Raw genomic sequence first — 21,075 nt, 5'->3', positions numbered from 1 at the left:
CACACACACAAAGTTATTGTTTGTGTTCATACCACTTCATGATTGGATCATACATTCTTAAAAAGTAAAGTTGCCATGTCTTTGCAGTTTTGTTATTATTATTATTATTATTATTACTATTAGTTTGATAGGCGACTTGCATGTCAAAAAATCTTGACTGAATGAATCGAAATGGTGATAATTGAGGATCATGTAGTTCAGAGATAAGCAGTATCAGACTGAAGACTCTAAATTGTGAAAATCAGTAGAAAAAATAAATTGGAAAAATTGGAAAAGGAAGGAAAAAACTTATTTTGAAAATTTTCAGGTGGCAGAATTGTAACAAGAAAAAAGACAAAAAGAAGAAAATCAACAAAATGAACAAATAATGGACAATTCAAAACTTTAGATAAAAAAATTAGAACCACCCATGATAGAATTAGAAACTCTAAATTCTTTCAGTTTAGGTAAGACTGAATGATCATCTATTCAGTTCATATTGAGATTCAGGAATGCTTGGTTCCTCAAGTACAGTTCAAGGATGAAGATGAGAGACATAAAGAGACTTATTAGGAGTGGTAACAGAAAAAAATATTTTGAATTATTTATGTGCATTGTGTCTAGCAATGTGGAAATATATATTCATTGACAATTTTAATGACCTATTATTGAAAATAGAATAGCTGATATGGTATATGTGGAAGGAAATAAATTTTCAATTCCTCACTTCAAATCCTAGAGTAATTTTTAAACTAACACATAAATAAAGGTCTTCCCTAAGGAAGTCCTTTAAGTCATTAATCTCTGATACGTGCATTTTATTAATTCCTTACCTTAAAAAAATAGTTGTTTCTAAATTTGGAATTGGTTCCCTCACCTTATCTCCTACTCCCTTCCTCCCTTTCCCTTTTCAATCCCCTCTTTTCCTCTATTTTGACTTTTTTTTCTCTTCTTCCCCTCTTACCTGTTTGTCTTTTAATTTCTCTTCTTTTTTTCTTGTTTCTTTTTATGTGGTGAGAGAAAATAAGAGAAATTGAATAGATCCGTGAAAGAGCCAAATATTGAGAGACAAAACTTTAAGGAAAGATTCAATGAGATTGTAAGAACTTGGAACTATATTCTTATAAGGTAGAACTGTGTAACCATCAGAAAGTTAGGGGATTGTCCAAGAGAAATTGTACCAAGCACCTGCTTTTATACCTAGATTTAGATGGTCAATGTTTTCCCTCTTTCCATGATAACATGAGAATAATTACTTTTCACACTTTTTATAGTAATTGTATAGTAATTAGATACAAGGCATCTCACAATCACCTCCTACCAAAAATAAAAATTTCTTTCCCAATAACTTTTGACAGAGTATCTTCCAACTTCTGTCATTAGATGGATGGTCATATTGGGCCATACCATTGCTTCATGAAATAGTCCATTATGTTATTGAATGGTTCTAAACTTTAGGCAGATTTCTATTAAGAATAAGAACAAAATAACCTCCTAATTCCTTTTGCTCCTACCTTCTAGTTTGCATCCACTAGAGATTTTTAGAAAAATAACTATATCTTTTGTCCTCCAGGACATTTTCCAGATATTGATATTAAGCATATTTCTCCCATCTTTTGCTTTCTTTCTACATATTCATAATCTTTTCCATCCTGGCCATGCAATTTTAATCAACTATCATTACAGTATATGAATTCTATTTCAAAATCATTTAAATACTTTTTGGAAATAAGTTGGCATCAGTTATATGTTTGGAAATAAATTTTTATCTGACATTCTGATAATCCAGTGAATCTAATCTCAATCTACCTTTCAAGTCAGGTGTTTTTGCTCTTTGAAGATGCATTATATTCTATATTTTTAAAGTTTTAGTATTTTGTATTTTTCCATTGACTTGGTTACTTTAATTTGGGCCATTCAAATTTTTAATAAATTTGTTTCTTGCCTAATATTGTGTACCTCTTGTTTCCATATTCTTTAATTCTCTTTCTTAATCTTTGTTCAATAGCTCCCATTTTTTCCCTCTAGTACTCTGATTTGATTTTGAAAATAATTCTATCTTCATAACAACTCCTCTGTCATCCATTCCAGAAATTCCAGTTTACCTATTTCAATATTTGCAGACTTATTGGGTTTTTTTTCTTTAGCATTCCTGTTAACATTTTTATTGACTTTTCTTGGAGACTCTTCTAGCTTTCTAGCCTGACTTCATAGTATCTGCTGGAGTTCATGCTCCGTGTGTGCCCTTCTGGAGGCAATTTCTAGCCCACACTTTTTTCCTCTTAAACCTTTTCCTACCTTATTGTGGATACTGAGTATTGTGATAATTGAGGATTTCAGGAATAAATTGGGCTGAAAACCTATAAACTTTTATTGTAAAACTTTTAGGGCTTTCAAGTTTTCTGATTCAGAGCAATGTACAAGCAGTACACTTCTGGTCTGAGCTCTGCAAGTTCCTGCTTTGAGTTTGGGTGTGTGCAAGCTACCATATTCTTTCCTTCCTTTAGCATTCCAGTAGACCATTTCTAGGCTTGTCAATTAGAAAACTCTATATAGGCTCCCCTTTGTTCTGACTTTTCCATTACAAATAGCAGTCTATATATTGAATAGGAGTTGTGATTCCCTTATGCTTCTAGGATCAGAACTTTAAAACTAATCTTTCCTTCTTTTTTTATTACTTTTTTTTCCTCTTTGCTTCTTAACTTGCTGCTTGGTTGTTATACAGACAAGGATCTACCTAGGGCCTGCAAACTTAAAACAACTAGCAATACCATATTCTGTTGCATTTTCTTCTCTTTTAGTCACTCCTGGATTTTTGACCTAGAAATCCAGAATCAGTGAAAATGCTCCCACACAGCACTTCTTCCCATATTCTGAAATGAGAAAGGCACCATAAATATGAATTTGGGCCCTGTTTGTTCTTGGCCATATTCATTGACTAACTCAACTTTTAATTCCATTGTTTTAGAATGCTAGCAGTGGGGCATCTTTCTCTCCCTATCATAACTTGGACTTGGTTTTCCTGAACAGCAGTAGTGTTGTGGTCTTTTCTGAATCTTAATAATGAATTATATTAAAAACTCTCCTGGACTTCTTGCTAATCCACCATCTTGGTTCTGCCCCAGTAGCTCCCTTCTGAAGCTACACCTGTTCTGTTTTGGGATTCAGTCATTGAAAGACTAACTCTAAAAAAAAACATCTTAATTGAATGACATTATGATATTATGATAACTTCATCTGAGATAGCATTTTTGCTAGCATCTCAAATGGCAAAAGATATGTAGTTATTTCATAGCTATTTGACAGACAACCTTCCCATAAGATTTACTGTGGAATTAAATTTCTATCCTGAGTGGTTCAATTTACCTGCACCTGTGACTTGTATTAAGTTTAAGTCTTGGCCTGGAAGAAAATAGATATGTAGATAAAGAATTATCTAAATATAAATAACTAGGGGGCGGAGCCAAGATGGCAACAAGAAGGGATCAAGTCTTAGGCACTCTCTGATAAAACTTGAAACTAAGGACTCTAACTAAACTTTCAAGAGACAGAACCCACAAAGGGATCCAGTGAGGCAGTTCTCCTACTCAAGGTAACCTGGAAAAGAGCAGAAAGGCTCTGCTCCCCAGGGTCGGAGGGGCGGTCTGCCAGAGGGGTGGCCTGCCAGAGCAAAAGAACTTCAGCCTCCCGGAGGCAGCCCCAGGACGCTGGGAGCCATGGCTCACAGCAGCGGGGGAGTCTCCTGAGCTGCACCCCGGAGAGCACTGGATACAAAGTAGGGGAACAGCAGGGGATCTCTGCCAGAGTGAACACGTGGAGCCCAGCCCTCAGGGCACACAGTGAGCAGCCCAGATCCAGGAACAGAAGCAGGTGGAGCTGGTAAGCAGGAGCCCCCAGGGCATGAGCCCATTGAGCTGAGGGAGGGGAGTGAAGAGAGACTACAGAGCTCTGTCCTCTGCCCCTGGAACAGGACTCTGGGGCTCTGATCACATTCAGATCCTGATCGCAGTCTAGGCCCCCCCATAGAACAGCAGGGGCTCCCTCCACCTCAGCCCCATGGCAGAGGGGGGCACTTATGGTCATTCACAGACCGGGAGGGAGGACAGAGCCTCACACACTGAGATCCTTGTGGGAGTGTCCCAAAAGCTCAGGAAGCACCCCAAAACCAGGCCCAGGCTGGGAATATGAGCAAGCAGAGAAACAAGAGGAAGACAATTGAGAAATATTTTGCATATGAGCCCAAGAAGGATCAAAACACTCAGTTTGAAGATGAAAAAGCACAAGCTCCTGCATCTAAAGACTCCAAGAAAAACAGAAATTGGGTTCAAGCTATGACAGAGCTCAAAAAAGACTTTGAAAATCAAATGAGGGAGTTTGAAGAAAAACTGGGAAAAGAAAGGAGAGAGATGCAGGAAAAACATGAAAATGAAGTCAGCAGTCTAGTCAAGGAAATCCAAAAAAATGAGCTTAGGTCAAATGGATAAAACAGTTCAAAAAGTTATTGAGGAGAAGAATCCCTTAAAAAGCAAAATTGGCCAGATGGAAAAAGAGATAAGAAAACTCTCGGAGGAATACAAATCCTTCAGACAAAGAACAGAATTCAGGGAGATTGATGAATTTACCAGAAATCAGGAATGAATACTTCAAAACCAAAAAAATGAAAAATTAGAAGAAAATGTGAAACATTGAAAAAACAACTGATATGGAAAACAGACTTAGGAAAGATAATTTAAAAATTATTGGAATACCTGAAAGTCATGATCAGGAAAAGAGCCTTGATAACATTTTCAAAGAATTACTACAGGAAAATTGCCCTGATATTCTAGAAGCAGAGGTCAAAATAGAAATGGAGAGAATCCACTGATCCCCCTGAGAAAGAGATCCCAAAAAACCAACCCCTAGGAATATTATAGCCATGTTCCAGAACTCCCAAGTCAAAGAGAAAATATTACAAGCAGCCAGAAGGACACAGTTCAAATATCGTGGAGCTGCAGTCAGGATCACACAGGACTTAGCAGCAACTACATTGGAAGCTCGTAGGGCTTGGAATACAATATACCGGAAGGCAAAAGAGCTTAGAATGCAGCCAAGAATGAACTACCCAGCAAGGCTGAATGACCTCTTCCAGGGAAAAAGATGGACTTTCAATGAACCAGGGGAATTTCAAATGTTCCTTTTGGAATGGCCAGAGCTGAACAGAAGGTTTGATCTTCAGTTACAGGACTCAGGTGATGCATGGAGATTGGAGGAGAGGGGGAAAATATGAGGGACTTAATGAGGATGAACTGCATGTCTTCCTGCATAGAAAAAGGACACTGATAATACTCATATGAACCTTCTCAGTTAATAGAGTAGGTAGAGGGAGCTTTTATAGTTGAAGCACAGGAGAAAGCTGAATTCGAAGATAAAATATGGTGTAAAAATGGAGTCAACAGAAAAAAGGGGAAATGTAATGGGAGAAAGAAAAAGGAGAGGGGGAATAGGCCAAGATATTTCATATAATAAGATTTTTTTATTACAATGAGCTATTGAAATGATATGGAAGCGGGGAGGCAAGGGGGAATGAGGGAACCTTTGCTCTCATCAGAGGTGGCTAGGAGAGGAAACAGCATATATACTCAGTGTGGTATAGGCATCTGGAGTAAGAAGGAGGGAAGAGCAGGGGGAAGGGGTGGGGATGTGAATAAAGGAGGAGAGGATGGACCATGGGGGGAGAGTGGTCAGATATAGCACATTTTCTTTTTTACTTCTTGCAAGGGGCTGGTATTGGAAGGCCTGTCCAGGACCTTAGGGCCAGGTGGATGCTGGGCCTAAGGGGTGGTAGGGGGGCTCAGGGCCTCTTGGCCCCAGGACCAGGAATCTGTCTGCTGTGCCACTCAGTGACCCTACAGCAGAGTTATAGTGAAAGGAGAGAGAAAATACAGTACATGGTAGTGGAGAAATAAGAAAGGTGGGAGTTGCGATCAGCAATGGCAACATTGGAAAAATATGGAAGCAACTTTTGTGATGGACTTATCATAAAAAATGCAATCTACCCATGACAGAGTTGTTGGTGTTGGAACAAAGACTGAAGCACATTTTTTATTATTATCATTTGGGGTAGGGTGCAGGGCAAATGGGGCTGGGTGGCCTGCCTGGGGCCGCATAGCAGGGTGATCTTTGGGTGACTGAGGCTGGATTTGGACCGGGGTGCTCCTGGCTCAAGGGCCAATGCTCTGTCTGCCACCCAGCCACCCCTACTATGATTACTATTTTATTTTATTTTGGGTCTTTTTTTTTTTCTTCTTTTTGGTTTTTGCAGGGCAGTGGGTTCGGGTGGCTTGCATGTCACATGGCTGGGTGATTGTTGGGTCTATGGGGCTGGATGTGGGCTTGGGTGCTTGTTGCTCCAGGGCTGGTGCTTTGTCCATTGCACCACCTGGCTATACCTACAATTATTACTAATATTTTTTTTAATTTTAATTTTTTCTCTCCCCTTTATCACCCAAGCAAGTCTATATTCATGGGCAGAGAGGTATTTTGTTTACTCTTAATCAAGAATATTTTATTAATGTAAAAAAAATCTGTACAAAATTAGAATTAAAAAATAAAGAAAGAACAACACTATACACTATATTCCCAAATAAAAAAAATATAAATAACTTTCCTTTATTTTATGCTACTTGTGAAAAGTAGCACCAAAAAAGACCTTGTTAAGTTAGTTGACTGACTGAATTTTATAGAATAATTAGTATATTTTTCTTTTTTAAATCCTTTCATATTTGGAGAGGAGGTAGCAAATATTTCCTTGAAAGAGATCACAGAGGGTTGTTACTAGAAGAAACTATGAAGGTAGCATTATTCAACCCTGCTTTAATTTTCTAAGTGAAGTCAATGAAGCACAGTTAAACAGTTTGGCATGGGAGTGGAGACTCCAGTATTTCTGGCTCCTTATAAGAGTGTTCTTGATATTACACCATACATGCTATTAAAGTGTTCCTAAAGTTCATAACTCAAGTACAAGTTGTTCTTATGCTTTGCTATTAAATGGGGTAAATTTTAGAATCTTACACACTAAATTTTCATTTCTACCTAAGATGATTAAAAAAACTTTTAGAAGGATCACTAATAATGAAATCTGCAAGACATATTGGAACCATCTTTTTTCAGTAAAAACTGATTAGTAGATGGATTTTACTGTTTAGCCACCATCTTGTTTCTTTTACCCTTTTCTTAGTCCAGTCCTGTCCAAAATTTTCACATACTGTCCTCAACTACATCAATGATTAGTAGAAAGAGATCTGTGCTTTTGGGTTTAAATCCTGGCTCTCCAGTTTTATCTCTTTGATCTTAACTTGGCCTCAATTTCTTCATCTTAAAAATAAGAGAATGATAGCCAACATCTGAAACTGTTAACTTGTAATCTTTTGAAAATATTAGAGTAAGAGTAAGAAAGTCCTTGGTGACTTGCAGGATTGAATTATCAGAAACTGAGTGAGACATTTTAAAGTGCTTTCCAACTGGGGGATTAATATTTAAGAATTCACTTGTGGGGGAGGAACCTTCTATTAATGCCACCCAAATAAAGGAACTTCTTAATCATTCATTGGTATAGGGGCACACTGAGACACTTTAAAGGCAGAGGCTTCCCTATTTTTACAGACACAGAAAACTTAGAGAAGGTAAAGTTATTTGGTTCAATGATATAATGTTATCTGACAAAATTTCTAAATAAATCCATGACTGTTTATTAAAATGGGTTCTCTTTCTTTACCTTAGATTTCAGAACACTCTGGAATAAACTGAGCAAGAGGCCCAAAGAGGCAAAAAATAAATAGAAGGTAAATTTTTATCTTGGTGACTTTGTCAGATGGACTTAAGTGTGTCTCTTTCCCCCTACTAGTCATTAAAATGTCCAGTCTATTTTTTTTGCAAGGCAAATGGGGTTAAGTGGCTTGCCCAAGGCCACACAGCTAGGCAATTATTAAGTGTCGGAGACCCAATTTGAACCCCGGTGCTTTATCCACTGTGCCACCTAGCTGCCCCTGTGCAGTCTATTTTAACCTATATTGTGAGCAAGAAAAATAGACACACAAATTTATATGGTGGGTTTGACTTACGAGTCAAAATCACTAAATAGTGGATACAATAGTGAAACAATTATTTAAAAAACGAAGTGGGGAGAATACCAGAGAGAGATGACAATTTGATCAAACTTTAATTCCCATTCCTGCCAGTAAACATCCTCAGGACCATTTCTTGATGAAAAAGATAGTTTTTTCCTGACTTTGGATTGTGTAACTTTTCTTACTTTGAGTGTTCCAAGACTGAGGTAATAACCCAGTGTTTCAACTGTATCCTTTGAAAAACCAATACATTGTTAATTGCCTAGCTGAGCTGGATTTCAGTTCCCCAAGTGCAGAGCATAACATGGTTTGTTTTGCTCGTGAAGAATGATGAAATGCTACATGTTTCTTGCAAGATATGAGGAAGTAATATTGTCAGTTTCATCTATACCTGAGACTGAAAAGAACAATTTTTATAAGAAATAATAGGAAATTAGGACAGTAAAAATGTACTTAGAAATGCCACTGTTTTTCAAATATTTTCAAATTGAATTTTTTTCAGTCAATGCTTTGTGTATGTGTGTGTGTGTGTGTGTGTGTGTGTGTTTGTGTGGGTGTATATGTGTACATATAAAATGTTTTTATAATTATTTTAGAGAAGATAATACAGGTTTTAGTTGAGAGATGAGTATCAAATATACATTTACATACTCAGCAGTAATAAAGAAATGAACAATGACATCACTGTACAAGAAGCATCTCTTTAGTAGATATGGATCAGTATAAAAAAACAAAAAAAAAACAAACAAAAGGCTTCCCTTATTACAGAATGCTAATTGGCCTGGACTTTTTTCTCTATTTCTTCTTTTATATCTTCAAAGGCTGCAAAGCAGCCTGTCTAACTTCAAATCAAACTCCTTAGGACTCTATAATATGAACTAAGACATCTAAGTGTTATGTTGCTATCAACCACTTAAGTTCACTTTCTAGAAAGAAGAGTCTCTATTCTACTCAGTAACTCAAATAGAACCATTGTATTACTCTGTTGCCAATAATATGAATGCAAATCTATGCAAAGAATTTCCAAAATGAATTGTAGGCAGTTCTCCTTTAGTCAAGAAGACATTTGATTCATACTCTTTAATTTACAAAAGTGTGGAGGCTCTTGGTCGAATCATGTATCCCAAATTGGCTTTTGAAATTATCCTTTTTAAATCAAAATTAATTCTGCTTTTCAGGGATTGTTTTGGGTATACAGGTATATTTATGTACTTTAATTGATACTTATTTGTTATTTATTTTGGGGGGTAAATGCTATTCCTTTCCTTTCAGGGACTTGTTATGTAGTAAAAGCATATTCCTTTTCTTCAGATTGTCTTTCCTATCTTTCAAAGCTCTATTGGCCATTTGCCAATTTATTTTCAAGTCTGGAATGTTTATTTTCAATTTAATCTTGAAGGGCATAGAATTTGTATTAGGTTGATGTTTTTACTTTTTTTCTGGAGAGGATCTGAACATTCCTCATTTGAGACTTTGGGTCAATATTCAAAAATTTAGGGGAATTTTCATTTATTTCCTTCATTATTGTATTCTACAGTCATATTTTCTTCCTTTCTTCTTTTTTTTCCCTTCCATTCTTTTCATTTCTCTAGTTCTTTTAAAAGAACTGTTTTGTTTAAATTCTCTTGGTAACTCTTTTCTTCAAGTTTAATTATGTGATTTTTATTTGGCTTACAAGTTCCTTTTAATTGGCTTGTTTTGTTTATGACAAATTTTTCTCACTATTTTTACATGACACCAGGTCATCTCTTATTTGCTTAGAGACCCTTTTTGAAAAAACTGCTATGTTATGAAAGGGAACAGTTGCTTTCTGGGTGAAGTCTCTATAGTTTGGGATAGAAAGGCTTATAACCTAGCACTGGACCCCAGTCCCAAAAGTGTACCTTCTTTTAGGCTGTTTCTCTTCCCCTTGAGCTTTATGTGCCTGAGCAGAGGCAGCATCTGCCACTTTGGGGGCAAGGACAGTACAATGGTTTTCCTGCTGAAGACTCTTCAGTACTGGGCTTACACAGATGAGACATAGGTACAAAACTTTGAGTGTTTCATGCTCCTACCTCAGATTGGTAGAGACTTGAAGACTATTTATGCTTTGAGGATTCCAGTTCCTCTTGGATGAGTTTATAAGGCTTACAGACACTTCAGGATGTAGTGGATAGACTCCTAGGCTTCCAGTAAGAGAGACCTGCATTCAAATGGGTGTTCAGATACTTATTATCTCTATTACCTGGACAATTTTCTTATCCTCTGTTTGTCTCAGTAGCCTCAAGCATAAAATGGACATAATAATAGCTACCTTCCTGGGTCTTTGCAAGGATTAAATCAGATGATATTTGTAAAAAGCTTAATATGGTGCCTGACACATTCTGAGATCTTAATGCTATTTTTTCCTCTTTATAGTGTATAGTGCCCAAGATAGCTTGTTTCTTCCTTTTTTGTATTGTTATAGTCCCACTACATCTGATCTAGGATTCTTTTTGAATCTTATAGAGATGAAGTGGTTTAGGGAAAGTGATGAGTCTACCATCTTTTGTGGCCTGGAAGTTCACATTATTGTTCCATTTTAATGTTTAGTAACCAAATTTACATTGTAGTGTTTTGGATTAAACAGAATGGAAAAGAAATCAAGGTCTCAGAGCTATGTTTTTGGCCCTCACTAACAAAATGTCCTTAAGAAATCATTTTCATCTACATTTGCCTTAATTGCCTCTTTTGTTAACTGGGGGGTGGGGTGGGGGTGGGGTGTAGAGATTGGCAATGTGAAGGCCAAAAGTACTATTAGATTTATTCCAACTCTTAAGAGTGATTCTGTGACTTTGTCATCTCTTGTTTGTAGTAGATAATAAGATTCAATACAAAACAGATTTATAAGGCAAGTGTACCTGGTTTAGATAAAGTCTACAAATGCTGAAACCCTGGGGCAGAAAGAGAAGTTAGCACTTTTCAAGTAGTTTATTCATACTTTCCAGCAACATTTAAAGAACAGCATCTTGAATATATTGCCAAAAGAAAAGTACATCATTTCCTCAATTCCATCAATCTAGTGATTGTGTTTTCTTACAATGAGTCTGCAGGGTATGTGGAAAGGAAATCTAACATCAGAAATTATGTATGTTTTACCATCTCCAAAAAACTGCTGAAATAATTCATCCCATTAGTATATAGGGCAGTAAGAATCTATTCTGTGCTCATGGGATCAGGATATTTAAGTTTTAAAGATGCTGAAAGGAGGAAATAGTTCCCTAAAGATAAAACACTAAGGATTTAGGGATCTAAAATCTAAGATATGAAAAGAAGTTGGACATTTGTCTTCATGATAAAATACCTTTGAGGAATCAGAAAGCATTTGATAAAAATAAAAACTGATTAAATCATAGGATTAATTCATTTAAATCTATTATCAAAAAGGAATAATTATTTTTGCCAAATTTCTTTGCCCAGGAAGAAAAGTAAGAGGAATAATTAAAAGTACCGAATCACTTCTGAAATTCTTGTAGTTTTTCAAGTAATTTTATATGTGTTTTTTCAACAGCATCACTACATGGAGTATTAATAGTCTTATTGCATCATTAAATGATGCTCCTGATATATTATGAGGAAACTGTAATTTAGCAAAGATGGAACAAAGATTAAATGATATTTGAGGTATATGTGATGAGTACATGGCAGATGTGACATTGGATTAAAAAAAAACCAACCAAAAAATGGTCAACCTAGTCCAGTTGAGTGGGCTACAAATAACTCCAGAGTAATTTAGTCAAATTTAATTTCTTCATTTTTGTGATGTGGAATGAAACTGAGGCCCAGTCAGTTTAAGGAACTTTCCAAAAGGTGCCACAAGGAATGACCATTATTAGTGGGATCTGAACCTAGATCTTCTATCTAAGTCAGAGCTCATGCTTCCATTATAACATGTTGCTTTGCTAAAATACCATAATCTTGTCTTTCCTGGACATTTGAATAATAAGATGTTTAGAGCAAGGTTCACTAAACCATAGCCTATTTACCAAATCTAACCCTCTATCTAGTCTTATATAACCTGAGAGAAATAGTTTCTCAAATCCTGATTTAGAATCATCAAAAAATAAGCTTCTTGTGGAGATGTCTCAAGATACAATAGGAAGGAAAATTAGAGATATGTGTTCAAATTGTCAGCCATCAACAGGAACAAAATACAAAGTTCAAATTGTTAGTGGGGAAAAGAGCTTTGATCCACAAGGTAACAGGAAATTGTGTCATGGTGAAGGAAAAGTTAATAATCTGAAGAAACATCAAGTTCCCCTTGGGAAAAAATACAAGGACTTCTGGGGCAGAGTCAAGAGGGACTTCCAGGACAAAGCCAAGATGGCAGCTTGATGCTAACCTGATCCTGGAGCTTTTCCCTACACAAAACTAAAGGAAACCTCTAGAGGGACATTAAAACTATAGATAAGATCGAAACAAGTTTTCAACTGTAGATATCATGGAAGATCTTCATTAGAGGTCTATCTCATTTGGGGGAAAGGGGAAGTAAAGCCCAGCCAGGCCAGGAGAGTGAGAAGGTCAGCAGGAGGCTTTTAGTCACAGTACAGTCCAGGTCCAGACTGCTGGACAACAGTATAGATCCTGGTAGCTAGATGGCAAGCTAGCTGGGAGGGTCCCAACCCTAAACAAACTCAGCCCTGGGAACACTGGGGCAAAAGACACAGAGTTGGGAACAAGCCACTGCATAGGCAGAGCCTAGACATAAAGGAGGAAATAAATCTCTGTAAAGGCACCTAGACTGCATAGGCAACATCTTGGCTAATGGCCAGAGATCAGATCCTAGCCCCAGCATAAAACCTTGCATCTATACTCCCTATATGCCAGGAGCAGAGCTAAAACAACAAAGATGAGTGAAAAAAGCTAAAAGAATGCTCATTATGGAAAATTACTTTGCAGATAAAGATGATAATAACAATGCCATGTCAGAAGAGGAAATCAGTGAAAAATTACTTGTAGAGGAAGTCTCAAAAGAGTCTATGGACTGAAAACCAAAAGTTCATAGAGTTTAAGAAAGAAAATCCATAGGAGAGAGGAAGAAGAAAAATAGAAAAAATGAGTCATGTAGGAAAATTATGAAAAATTGACCAAAGAAATCAACTCCTTTAAAAGTAAAAGTAACCAACTGGAAAGAGAATGTAACTGTTCAAAAAATAAAATCAACCAACTGGAAAAAAATGCAATTCATCTAAAATGCAAATTGAACAACTGGAAAAGGAATGCAGTTCACCTAAAACTGAAATTAACCAATTAAAAATGGAATGCAACTCAGCAAAAAGTAAAATTAAGGGGCGCTAGGTGGTGCAGTGGATAAAGCACCAGCCCTGGGGTCAGGAGTACCTGAGTAAAAATAATTTACTGGAAAAGGAAACACAAAAGCTGACTGAAGAAAATAAAACCATAATAGTTAGAATCGGACAAAGAAAAACCAATGAATCTATGAGGCAGCAAGATTCCATCAAACAAAGTAAAAGGTTGAAAAATTAAGAAAATGTAAAGTATCTTTTGGGGAGAAAAATTATCTGGAAAATAGATCCAGAAAAGATAATTTACAAATTATTGGTCTACTAGAAAGCTAAGACCAATTAAAGAATCTGGAAAATATCTTTCAGAAAATTATAAGGGAAAACTGTCCAAATCTGCTAGATCAAAAAGACAAAATGGCCATTGAAATAATGTACAGAACTCTTACAGAAGATACCCCCAGGATAAAAATTCCAAGGATAATCATAGCCAAATTCCAGAATTCTCAAAGGAACACTGAAAGCAGCAAAAAAAAAGCAATTTAAATACAAAGGAAACAAAATCAGACATACACAGGACTTATCAGCTTAGTCATTGAAGGATTGGAGGACCTGGAATACCATATTTCAGAGGACAAAAGATCTTGGATTGCAACCAAGAATGCATTATTCTGCAAAATTTAGCACTTTTTGTCAGGGATAAAGATAGATGTTCAACAAATTAGAGGACTTCCAAAATTTCCTGATAAAAAGACCAGAACTGAGCAGAGTATCTAGTCTCCGAATACAAGACTCAAGAGATGCATTAAAAAAGTAAAGGGAAAGGAGAAAAAAAATAGTGAATCACATTAAATTGTATACACTCCTATATGGGAAGATTTAATACTTTCAATTCTGGAGAACTTTATTTCTCCTAGGAAAGTTAAAGAGCTGAACATAGTTGAAGAGATTGGCTTTAAAGAATATGGATATGGTTGGTTCTTGTCTTTCTATTGAAGAAGACCAAAATGACCATATTTGAGACAAATAACACAGGTGAAAAGCTGAGGTGTTTATTCTAAATTTATGTGTCTCATATACCCTTTGACCTATTTTAATTTTGTCTTGCTCATAGAACTTAACACTTTCTCTAATGAAGGCATCCTATGCTGGAAAGTCTTGAGTCAGTGTCTCCCTTTCCTTACACAATCAATTGTAAAGTTCTTTAGAGAGACCTTCAGAGTATCCCAGTATTTAGAGTATTTAGAGAGACTATAGTTAATTATATCAGAAGTATCTTTACTTTATAGATATTTAGAGATTTGTAGTATCATGGTGGCAGAAGGTGGAAAACTACTTAGAAGAGTTAGACATAAAAGATTAGGAAATGATCTTATCTTAATCCAAACTTTAGTTAACAAGAGTTTAAGTACCATGACTGGGGAGTGTGTATGCTTGGGGTGGTGCAAATGGTTCATGAAATGATTTGGCTTTACTTGATGCTTTGGCTCATGACATGAGGAGTACTTGAAAGGTGGTGAGGTATAGAGTGTTTATAATTTTATGTGATTCATGACTCTTGAGACATGTATTTCTAATGAGAGAAGAGGGAGGGTACTTGATGACTATGAGACAATACTGCTTATCAATCAAGCAATGAAATCAATCAACCTTTGAATGTTCTTGGTAGTACTTTGAGCTTATCAAGCAATCAAACAATCATTCAATCAACCTTTAGATGGCACTTTGATTGATTACTTCTATTAAGTGAAATAAAAGGAGGATAATGTGATAAAAAGCATGTAAGTATAAGACAAGGTTAAAACAATAAAAACATAAAATGAGAAGGCTAGGCATTAGTGAATAAGTAATACCTGATGAAGAAGCACAAAGACCTATTATAGTAGAGGGAAAGGAAGGAGGGTATAAACACTCCTACTCAATAGATTTAACCCAGAGAAGGGAAGAAGGGACTGATAAAAGGGAAGATGAAGGTATAAGTGAAAATAAGCTGAAAGTTAAAATTTAAAAGAAAAGTTAAAGGGGGGAGGGAGTAAAAAGGTGAGGGAGGAATAAAAGGAAAGTAAAGAGAAAAGTATAAATGGAGAAAGATAGCATGGAATGAAATACAGAATTAGTAATCTTATTTTTTTTAGTTTTTTCAAGGAAATGTGGTAAAGTGACTTGCCCAAGATCACACAGCTAATTAAGTATTAAGTGTTTAAGGCTGGATTTGAAGCCACGTTCTCATGACTCCAGAGCCACCACTGTGCCACCTACCTACATCTAGAATTAGTAAGCTTAACTATAAATATGAATGGAATGAACTGTCCCATAAAATGGAAGCAGATAGCAGAATGGATTAAAAACCAGAATCCTATAATACATGTTTATAAGAAACACATTTAAAGTAGAGAGATACACAAAGGGTTAAAGGTAAAAGACTCGGGCAAAATATATTATGCTTCAGCCAAAGCAAAAAATCAGGGATAGCAATCCTGATCTTAGACAAAACAAAAACAAAAAGAAATCTCAATAAAAAGGAAACTGCATTTTCTTAAAAGGCCTCATAGGCTGGGGTCAGCAATGTAGTATAATGGGTAGAGTTGTGATCCTTAAGTCAGGAAGACCTGAATTTAAATCCAGTCTGTCATTCAATACTTAACTCTGTGACTTTGGGCAAGTCACATAACTCCAGGTCCTTGCCAAATAAATATAGCTATGAAGCCATATTATTAGTAAACATATATTCACCTAAAGGTATAGCATCTAAATTCATAGAAGAGAAGCTGAATGAATTACAAGGAGACATGGACAGTAAAACTTTAATAATGAGAGAACCTCAACCTCCCTCTCTCAGAACTAGATAAATCTAACCACAAAATAAACAAGAAGCAAGTTAAGGTGAATGAAATCTTAGAAAACTTAGCTATAATAGACCTCTAGGAAAAAACTTAATGAGAATAGAAAAGAATATATCTTTTTCCTCTGCAAAACTACAATATACTTATATCAAATGCAGAAAGGCTAAAATAATAAATATATATTTTTCAGATCATTATGCAATAAAAATTACATGTTATAAAGGATAATGGAAAGAAAAACAAAAAAATTAACTGGAAACTAAACAACTTAATTTTAAAGAAAGATCAAACAACAAATCATAGCAATAATCATTTCATCCAAGAAAATGATAGCAGTGGGACATCATAACAAAATTTATAGGATGCAGCCAAAGCAGTTTTTAAGGGAAATTTTATATCTCTAAATGCTTATATAAATAAAATAGAGAAAGAGGAGATCAATGAATTAGGTATGCAACTAAAAAGATAGAAAAAGAACAAATTAAAGATCCTCAATTAAATACCAAATTAAAAATCCTAAAAATCAAGGGAGAGATTAATAAAATTGAAAGCAAGAAAACCACTGACTTGACAAATAAAACTAAGAGTTTGTTTTATGAAAAAACCAATAAAATAAACTTTGGGTAATCTAAGTGAAAAAGATGAGCTCACCTCCAATAAAGAGATAATTTGGAGCTATTTTGCCAAACTATATGCCAATAAATTTGATAACCCGAGTGAAATAGATGAATATTTACAAAAATACAAACTGCCCAGATTAACAGAAGAGGTAATAAAAAACTTATATAACCCCATTTTAGTAAAGAGAAATGGAAGAAACTCCCTATAAAAAGTGTACAGGTCCAGATTAATTTACAAATTAATTCTACTAAACATTTAAGGAATAATTAATTCCAATTCTACATAACCTATTTTAAAAAATAGGAGATCTGCCAAATTCCTTTAATGGCACCAATATGGTGTTGATGCTTAACAGAAAGAACCAAAACAGACAAAGAAAATTATAAATCAGTCTCCCTAGTGAACATTGATGCAAAAATCTTTAATAACATTTTAGAAAAGGGAAGAGATCTTATTGTTTGCTTTGAAAAGACAACTGACTGGGTTGGTTAGTTCATGTTCATTTTTATTGAAGACTAAAATGACATCACTATGTTAGAGATGAATTTACAATGTGACTGTCTAACTATGGCTGATCAGACCAATATCAGCTCTGAGCCCTCTACCACAGGTTGGGAACATATACTCCATTGTTATCTTGTTTCCTTTGAGCTGCTTCAATTCTGCCTTGTTCATAGAGCACAGCACCCTCTCTGAAGAGGGCACATCACACTGGACAGTCCTGTGCCAGTGTCTTCCATGCTGCATAATCAATTCCAAAGTTCTTAAGAGAATCCTTTGGGTGATCCAGTATCATTTCTTCTGATCCTCTTGTGAGCATTTGCCCTGTGTAAGCTCTGCATAAAGTAGTCTTTTTGGTAAGGGCATGTTTGACATTCTAACAATATGACCAATCTATTATAATTGCACTCTTCTCTAGTAATGCTTGAATGCTTGGCAGTTTAGCTGGAAAAAAATAGCTCAGTGTCTGTCATCTTCAGAATTTTCCCAAGAAAATTTAAGTGGAAGCAACTCAGTTTCCTGGCCTGGTACTGATAGACTCTACAGTTTCGAGGGTATATAGCAATGAGGTCAACAAAATGGTTCCTGAGATCTTCAGTTTGGTAGTCAGTCTAACACCTTTTATTTCCCACATTTTCTTTCAGAGTCTCCCAAATATTGATCTAGCCCTGCTAATGTATGTCAACTTCATTATCAGTGTGTACTTACCTGAACAGTACACTGCCAAGTAAATGAACTTGTTCATAGTATTCAGAATTTTGTTTGCTGTAATCAGGGGTTCCACATAAAGATGGCATGGTACTGGCTGATGGAACACCTGTGGTTTCTTGATGTTAATTGTTAGGCCAAAGTAATACTTTATTACATCTCAGCTTCATAAATTGCATTATATACAGTCATCTGCAAACATCAACATCATCTGCATAAACACTCCCTCCTCCAGTTTGGTCTTGTAATGGCATCACCTCCACATTAGAAGGTATTTTATAATAGGACTGAAAACATCATGCTAAAAAGCATCGAAGCAAGGACATAGCTGGGTTTCACTACATTGGTGGCTGTGAAAGCAAAAGAGCATCTTCTACTATTCAGAACCCCAGTAAGTAGGCCTCCATGTAATAGATGTGCCATACTGATGAACTTCTCTGAGCAACCAAATTTTGACAAAATTTTCCATAGACCCTGTTGACTGATGATATCAAAGGCCTTGGGTCAGATCAACAAACATTGTATACAATCCTTAGCATTTTTTCTGGAGTTATTGGGCAACAAACACTATATCAACTGTTCCTCAACCCTCTCTGAAGTCACACTGGCTCTCAGGAGGTGACCATCTTCCAAGTAAAGGATCAGTTTAATGAGGAAGATTCCAGAAAGAATCTTACCAGAAATGACCAAAAGAGAAACACCCCTGTGATAGTCATAGAAAAATCATCTCCCTTTATATTGGCCTTTATAGTGATGGACAGTGGAGGCATCCTTGAATTCCTAGATATTCTCTTCATGCCATATAATCTGGAAAATTTTTCACACATTTCACACATTAAAGTAAATACTCCACAACTGACTTCATTTGCTACATTCTAGAAGATGGGTTTCTTTAGGTTTGTGATCATTCCTTGGGGACAATTTTCCTCTTACTCTGTCTTGTTTTCCACCCAAGCACAAATTCTGATTTGTTACTATTCATGAAGTCATTTAGTCAAAAGTTTGCTCTCTAGGTGAGAAAATCCCAATATCTTAAGTACCTGCTGTTTGAAGGTAACTAAAAGCGTTTTTTCCCCTTTTGTTTCTAGTTTTTAATCTGTCAAAACAGCCAAAAAGTCCTATTTCCTTCACCACTGGAGAGTAACCATTCTCAGTATTAAAATTCTTTTCAAATATTTCTCTTATCAGTCTGAGTATTCTTTTGTAGGATCTTATATTCAGGTCAGGTCCCACTCAGCATGGCATGCATCCCTCAAGTCTTTGTTGTCTTCCTTCTTGAACTTTTCAACGAACCACTATTTCATATAAACTATTTCTTACCAAACCTTACCATTTTTACTTATGCAGCATTTCTTTTATATAGCCCTTTTCTCTATCCACTCAATCATCACTTCATCCCTAATTGATTGCAAGAGCCTCTCTCTTTCTCAATTATTGCTCCACTCCCAATTCATTCCATTTTTGCCTACCACAGAAATCTTTTGAAAAGACAAGTCTTTCTTCTTTCACTATTCAATAAAATTCAGATGCTCCTATATCAACTATGGAATCCTGTTTTTGCCTTTTATAGTCCTTTACTACCTGACCCTTTGTTAATCTTTTCAATGTTATCTTTTTTTTGAAGGTTAACAGTTTGATCTTAAATAAGAAAAATAGAAATTAGGCTAAAGAAAAAGTTCATTATTCTCTAACATTTAAGAAACACCCATGGGAGGGAAGTCATTTAGAAACTGATTCCAAAGTGAAAATTTAGGAGAACATTTTTAGGCATTAGACAAAGAACCATAACCATTTTGGCACTGCAAATTAGATTACAAATTTGTTCAGAAAGATGTCATAATCTTCTTCCCTGAATTTGATCAGAATTCCATTAGGGAGTGGGAAGAATGACTTATACAAACTAACATAAAACATTCTTTATCCCCTTCTAGAATGTCTGTACTTTCCTGTGATTGTTGAAACAATGGGGAATTTACAGGTGCTATTAGCAAGATAACCGGACAATTTTCTCTTTTTTCCTCAGAAAAAGAGTTGACATCTCTTTGCATTCAAATATATAATGGTTATTAGAAAGGAGGAGCAGACTTTGATAAGAAATAAAAGTTTAAAACATATATATAAAACATATATATAATATATATATATATATATATATAGTATGTATGTATGTATAAATTCAATGTTCACACTATTATTCTAAGATTCAGAGACTTGGGACCTTTTTCCTTTTCTTCACACATTCCCCTTCATTTGGCCCTCCATGTCACAACTCCAGGTTTTCTCAAGACTCTGATTTTCATTGCCTGCAATGTTCTCTTTCTAACTTCAAGGTCCTGCTTTTCACAATTTATAAGACTCAAATTCAATATTTTGAAAGAGTTCTTTTTTAATGACCCTTTCCCATCTGTGCTGCACCTCTGACTAAAGCCATAATTTTGAGATTATTTTCCTTCCATTTATGCTCTACAAACCAATTTATGTAATTCTTCAAGTGTTGTTTTCCAATTGAATGGGAAATCCTTGAAGGTAGGCAATTATGTTTTTACTTTTCTTTGTATTCCCAAAGTTCACCACGGTTGTTGATAAAATAAATTCTTCCCTGCTATCTGACCATAATATCACATATATTCACTTCTCAGGATTTGTTTACTCAATCTCTTAGTCAAAGGCATCCATTTTGTTTCTGTGAAGAAAATATGGCTACATGCATGTAACCTTTCTCTTATCTTTGATGTACCTGGATGATCATTGCACAGGTGTAGGATTATTAATTATTCAAAGGACATGATCATTTTTTATGATGTTTCTTACACAATTCCAAGCATTTTCCTCACTGTTGTTAGACCCCTTTTAACTTTTCTAAGGACATTTGAATGCTGAGTCTATCTTCCCACAGCTCTGCTAATGTCTATCTTCCCGTATATTATCATTTTGGCCAATTTGATTTAGATGGAGTGAAAACCTAGGTGCTTTGATTTCCAATTCACCTCTGATTCATGATGTAGTATATTTTTCATGTGTCAGTTGTTGGTTTTTGCTTTGAATGGTCATTAGTTT

General features: G+C 35.6%; 1 protein-coding gene across 8 annotated transcripts in view; it reads left to right on the top strand.

Annotated features, from left to right (window-relative positions):
• The window catches only part of LOC141522195 (uncharacterized), a 112,431-nt gene that overhangs the window by 29,978 nt on the left and 61,378 nt on the right, over positions 1-21,075 (top strand). For 5 of the 8 annotated variants that reach the window (XM_074235432.1, XM_074235405.1, XM_074235441.1 and 2 more), the window contains one exon: positions 7,738-7,799. The exons of the other annotated variants lie outside the window; for them this stretch is intronic. The gene's annotated coding sequence lies outside the window, so the exon portion shown is untranslated. The remainder of the gene's footprint in view (positions 1-7,737; positions 7,800-21,075) is intronic. 8 annotated transcript variants of the gene reach the window in all.

This window comes from Macrotis lagotis, chromosome 1, assembly GCF_037893015.1.
Source record: "Macrotis lagotis isolate mMagLag1 chromosome 1, bilby.v1.9.chrom.fasta, whole genome shotgun sequence".
Taxonomy (NCBI): domain Eukaryota; kingdom Metazoa; phylum Chordata; class Mammalia; order Peramelemorphia; family Peramelidae; genus Macrotis; species Macrotis lagotis.
This window is presented reverse-complemented; position numbering and strand designations above follow the sequence as displayed.